Here is a 6,000-nt window from a genome sequence, read left to right as displayed (position 1 = left end):
CTTCTTCTGCTTATTTCACTAATTTTTTTTTCCAATTTAACCGCCCATTTCCAATTGACCTATTATTATTTCTAAATATGTGTATTTACGCCGTGTTGGATACTTCTAAACAGTAGAAAGGCTATGTGGTGTGCTTTGGATATTTCTAAGCAGTAGAAAGCTTATGTGGTGTACTTTGGATACTTCTAAACAGTAGAAAATCTATGTGGTATATTTGGATACTTCTAAACAGTAGAAAGACTATGTGGGGTACTTCATAAAACAACAATGTCTTTTCACATTTCATGAAGTGAAATGTAATGAACTTCATTCACTTGCTTGAGCATATTTATAGATGATCTATGGATCATTCACCGTTCGGATCTACCTGTGTGACTGAAATATCTTCAGATTAGGTTGATGAAGTTTGTTGATCTTACTAAAATAAATCACAATATCTTTCTGCTAACGAGATAAAAACAACAACAAATAACATGTAATAAAATTTGAGCCAAGAGCAAAGTTTTTCTTGTTTTTTGAGATATCATTTATTGAAGCACGTTTTTTAAAGGGACAAATACGATGATCGAATGGTTTGAATGATTAAAAGAAATGTCTTGTTAGAAGTATTTTTTTAATTATATTTAATTTTAAAATGAAAAGGTTATTTCAAGAAATGACATTAAATACGTGCACACACATGATGTTAGTGATCAAAGTGTTAAGATATCTGTTTTGGTTCTGACGTTATTTTTATACCATCAAGTACTCTAATAATGAAAAACAAACATGAATTAAAAATGTGACATAGCTAAAGTTTCTTGAGTTTTAAAACTTCACTCATGTTTTTAATGTTAATAAACGGTTGAAATGTGGAGTCCGAACGTTAACTATGGTATATACAGGTGCCCACATAATATTTAAGGTACATCAATGCACAAAAACAGGATTTTAGTAAGATTACAATGTGCCACGAATACATATAATTCATATTTATTAACTGTGAAGGTATTATAATAAGGAGTGTGCATCACTGCTCATTTCTATTTGAAGCCTGTTCTCGCTGTGCTTGTCTTCACTTTACGATGTGTAATTTGTCTTGTTTGAAATATACGGCTAATATTTAATTATTAAATACAAATTTTATTTACCATTGGCCACTATACTTTACACTTTCGTGACATCTTATACACGATTAGTTAACAACAAGTTTACACAAAATGTTTTTAAATTAAAACTTACATGTTTGTACTCACGATCTTTTGAGTCGAGTATGAGCAGAGTTTCAAACATGGCGCTCTCCTGGATCTCCAGTTGCGTCAGGAACAAAAAAATCCCATGCCAGATTCTGTTGACCATAGGCAAAATTCATTGTTTATTAATAAAGCAAAAATATACATTTGAGCTGTGTTAATAAGTATAGTTGTTTCCTTTCAACTTATAAAGCCCTGTTGGAAGTTAAAAATTTATGTTTATACTGAAATACAACATTAGCCAAAATATTTGCATACTATTCTATATTAATGTTATTATCTACCTGCATGAAGTAGTTACTGAGTTAGTGCTCATATAGTAACAGAAAAGGTAGCGTATGATTGAACAAACATGTTTGAATTCTTATTATGATCTGATAAAGTTTTCGAGCACTTGTTCGAAGTAACACATCTATACTTGTTTTATATAAAAGAGTGTGATTTTGGTATAATCTTTTTCGAAACAGATCAAGGCTTTTTTTTTAGACTATTTCTCTGTATTTGGTGTAGAATCATGCCAACTAATGTGTCAAAAGCTTTATGGCATCAAAATGTTGGACTATCCAGAAATGATAGAAAGCAAACGGACATTTCCAGAACAATGTGCTGTGTCTAGAATGTTGAAACGTCATTGGACTACAAATACGTCGTTCCATTAAATTCTACTGCCCGATAAAATCCTGATACATTTTACGATAGGAAAAAATGAACACATTCATTCCGAAATATACAGATGAACAGGAGAAAGAACAAAACAAGAAAATAAATATGTAAAAAGGGTGGTTTGGGTTTGAGAACATTTTTATGTAGGGGAACGAACAACGTTTCGATCTTCTTCAGTCATCGTCAGATTCACAAAGAAAGAAAGAAGTAACTGACCGATAACTAACCACATGTTTGAAGGGGTTGTCTAACTGAGTGTAGGAATGTAGAGGGCGTGCTTAGATGTTTGATTATATTTATTAATTTAAGTATAAAGGTGTTCCTTTGTATTGGTTTATTTCGGGCTTGACTTCTTGTATAAGTAAGGCTTCTTTAATTTCCCGTTTGTTTATGTTTGTTTTTTTATTTAGAAAACACCCAAATACTAATTTTTTATAAGCTTTTTTGCATATAATTTTAAAAAATGTGTAAACAACAAAATTTAGGATAAACTATACTGATGAAAGAATTACTTTAAAAGTAAACTAGAAATGTTATTAAATTGAAATGTTACAAATAAAATATTTGTTGATTATTTTACCTGTGTAATTTAAATAAAGAACTATATTATTGTACGTTATTTCTATATTTTATTAATAATTACTATCATGTTTTTTATATTTGTACATGCAATATTTTGTTTTTGAGCTGCACAATTAATGGTTAATGTTAGGATGGTTAGAAGGTTTATGCATAGTCTATCTTTCTAAACAACAAATTGAGTATCATGAAATAATGTGTTTTATTGTACCTTGTATTAACAAAAATTGATTTACCCACAGATATGCAACAAGACAATACAGATGAATGTTACAAGAGCTGCTAGGAAGATATGAATGTTAAAAGATGTAAAAGCTGCTACAAGTTCAGGAAGAGTTGATACTTTTCATTTATCAGCTATTAACCTTTACTACTTTCTACCATCGTAACGTTTTTACTTGGCTTTTTTGTAGGATTTGGGGTGAGAACTTACACGAATTAAAGTAGTCAAGTAATGATGTAATATTAACATGTAATGTCTGTGAAAGTTTCGCGCAAAGCTACACGAGAGCTATCTGTGCTAGCCATCCCTAATTTAGCAGTGTAAGACTAGAAGGAAGGCAGCTAGTCATCACCACCCATCGCCAACTCTTGGGCTACTCTTTTACCAACGAATAGTGGGATTGACCGTAATATTATAACTTCCCCATGCCTGAAAGGACAAGCATGTTTGGTGCGACGGGGATTCGAACCCGCGACCCTAAGGTTACGAGTCGAACGCCTTAACCCACCTGGCCATGCCGGGCCCATGTGTGTGAAAGAATCATCATGTTTTAATCTTCATGTCAAATCGTGTCCTTCAACGTACAAAGCACGGTACTGCATGTTTCAGTAAACTGGATAACCCAACCTCTGGATATGATTAAACATCATTACTTTGAAACACTTCATATAAACGTATTAGTAAAAGGAAGTTGTTATTTCATAATGGCTTGGTTTTAACGTTCTATGTATATTAAGATCGAATAAAATTGTGTGCATAATATGGATAAAAAGATTCAACTCGACTTAACATCCATGTCAAAATTCCACGAGCACATTTGTGTAGGTGTGTTTTATTAAGAAAAGGTAATTTTTTGTTACAGGCTTTAGGCTTGTTGCGACAACAAGCTGGTACTAAATGATTCGACTAACAATTAGTCAAAAGTAATTGTTAGCGTAATCGATTTAAGATGCAGTGAAGGCAACCAAAAATCAGTTAATGCAGAATAAATTATAACTTACAAAATCTTAAATAAACGTTTATAAGTGTGTGTGTTTATTGTAATTTTATTACATATAAATATACGTATATAAATAAAAGTGACTCGATACATAGAAGTGACGTGTGAAGTGTCACTAATATCTAGCAAAACTGATGTTGTTGTTTTTTCTGTTAAATTATTAATTCACAATGAAAATTAAATTCTTATGAAACAAAGTATACTGTTAATGTACAGTGGGGAAGGGACTTTAAAGTTTCATGAAATACGGGAAAATGTACAAAATGTGTTTTAAAACCCAATTTTGTTGAATGATTCTGTTTCAAGTCGCACTGAAGTAAATACAAGTTTTAAACAGAAAACAGTAAAGTATATTAAGGTACCGTTTCACAGCAACGTATCACACAAAATATCTAATCACTTAGTTACTGAACTGAGTTCACGCTCCACCATAGGCAACGTAATTCGTAAATTAGTAAGAACTGATTCCTTATTGTTTGCCTGCAAATATAACAGGAAAACTTATGCTGCTGCAAACTGCTTTGTGTGCAGACACACGCGTTGGAAGAAATTTTACAAGATGGAACAAGGTTGGAAGTAAATTATGTTTGTCATAAACGGCTTGTTTGTTTGTTTGTTTTGACTAGAGGGAAGGCAGCTAGTCATCACTACCCATCGCCAACGTGCTCACCCCTTCAGCCGTAGGGGCGTTATAACGTTATGATGAATCCCATTATTCGTTGATAAAAGAGTAGCCCAAGAGCTGGCGGTTGGTGATGATGACTAATTGTCTTTTCTCTAGCATTACACTAATATATTAGGGACTACTAGCGCAGATAGACCTCGAGTAGTTTACCGTGAAATTCAAAACAAACCAAACTCTCCTTCTGAAATACCAAAACGGTGCTATTTAAGTGTAGGGAAGATTAACGTTATTCGCTTCAATAAAAATTATATATCGAGTTTAAAAGAATAAAACTACCTTCTATCTTTAAGGTAAAACTGTAATTCTAACTTTGTAAAAGTAAATTATTCATCAAAAACGATTTACCAGAAAATATTCAAAAAATTGGGACAAGGCTTTTGTTTGTTTGTTTGGAATTAAGTAGAAAGCTACATAAAGGGATAAGGCTATAAAAAATAAGCCCCAAAAATAATAGAATCAAAAAGTCTTATGTTGGTTATATCTAGAGTGTAGAATTAGTGATTAAATTGACTTCTCTGGTTCCACTTTGATATTGATCTTTGAAATCACTACTTTGGGTTCCTGTAGAGCTAAGATCAATTTAATGGCAAGCATTTTGAGGCGTACATCAAAGATACTTTTGCTGCTGTTGTTACTAGTGGATTTATTATTTTCGAAACTTTCATCTGGATTGAACTACGTCTTTCTCGTACATTCTTTACTGTATCATTAAATGTATAAAGTCTGAGTTTATGTTACTGAAGTTGAAGATTTTGTTTGGAATGTTAGAGAGAGTTATGACTTTGCAACTAATGAAACGTTTGTTCTTGCAAGGACAGCTACCACCGTGTATAGGAGTGTGATTAATTTAATTTTTTTTTCAAGTTTATTAGGTTGCCATAAAAGTTTTTATTTCATTTCGGTATAGAGAGATGACTGGAACCTAAGAAAAAACCTGATCCAGGCAATTTTTTAGCCGTGGTAAGTAAAATATTTTTGAAACCTCTCTTCTCAGATTTCAGTTGTGATAGATTTCTGTTTAAAAAAGGAAGAAAAGTTGACTGATTTTTGTGAGCTGTAGAAGAGGATCTACTGACTTGTTAACGAGTTTTGTGATCAGATTCTGATCTGTTTCAGCCTTAAATTGGTTTTATAAAACAGCATATGTAGTTTTACATAAGTGTATTATTTTCATTAAAATCGGGCCACATTTTATGTTTAAAATCTTGTCAACCACTGGCTTTAGATTTCTCTAAACCAATCGCGACGTAAAAGTCCTATATATTGTTCCACAACCCAAAGATAACAAACATAATATTAAAAAAAGGTCATCCTGGTAAACGAAATAATAATTTGATTTAAGTAAAAGTTTGCTTTCTCTATCTATAAAAAGTCCTTATGTGATAGAATAATATAATTATTATTTTGAAATCTGCATAGCTGAATTATGGAAAATCCGTTATTAAAGCTAAAACAACTTGTATGAATTTTAATTTCGCAGCATCTTACAATCTATTGAGGATAGTTACACACTTTCTTTAAACCATTTGCGGTGACAGTTGTTAAGATTTGAACCTATTTTTGTTAATAAGATGTGATTTAATTGAAAGTTCATATTTCCCAAAGAAACACTAATATA

The 6,000-nt window shown here is 31.8% G+C and overlaps 1 long non-coding RNA gene across 1 annotated transcript in view; it reads left to right on the top strand.

Annotated features, from left to right (window-relative positions):
* The first annotated feature begins 2,711 nt into the window (after window positions 1-2,711).
* The window catches only part of LOC143238696 (uncharacterized), a 54,841-nt gene continuing 51,552 nt past the window's right edge, over window positions 2,712-6,000 (top strand). The window contains exons 1-2 of the long non-coding RNA XR_013020717.1: window positions 2,712-2,895; window positions 5,290-5,342. This is a non-coding gene — a long non-coding RNA (uncharacterized LOC143238696). The remainder of the gene's footprint in view (window positions 2,896-5,289; window positions 5,343-6,000) is intronic.

This window comes from Tachypleus tridentatus, chromosome 13 (assembly GCF_004210375.1).
Source record: "Tachypleus tridentatus isolate NWPU-2018 chromosome 13, ASM421037v1, whole genome shotgun sequence".
NCBI lineage: Eukaryota > Metazoa > Arthropoda > Merostomata > Xiphosura > Limulidae > Tachypleus > Tachypleus tridentatus.
The sequence above is the reverse complement of the archived record's forward strand: the minus strand, read 5'-3'. Positions and strand labels throughout refer to the sequence as shown.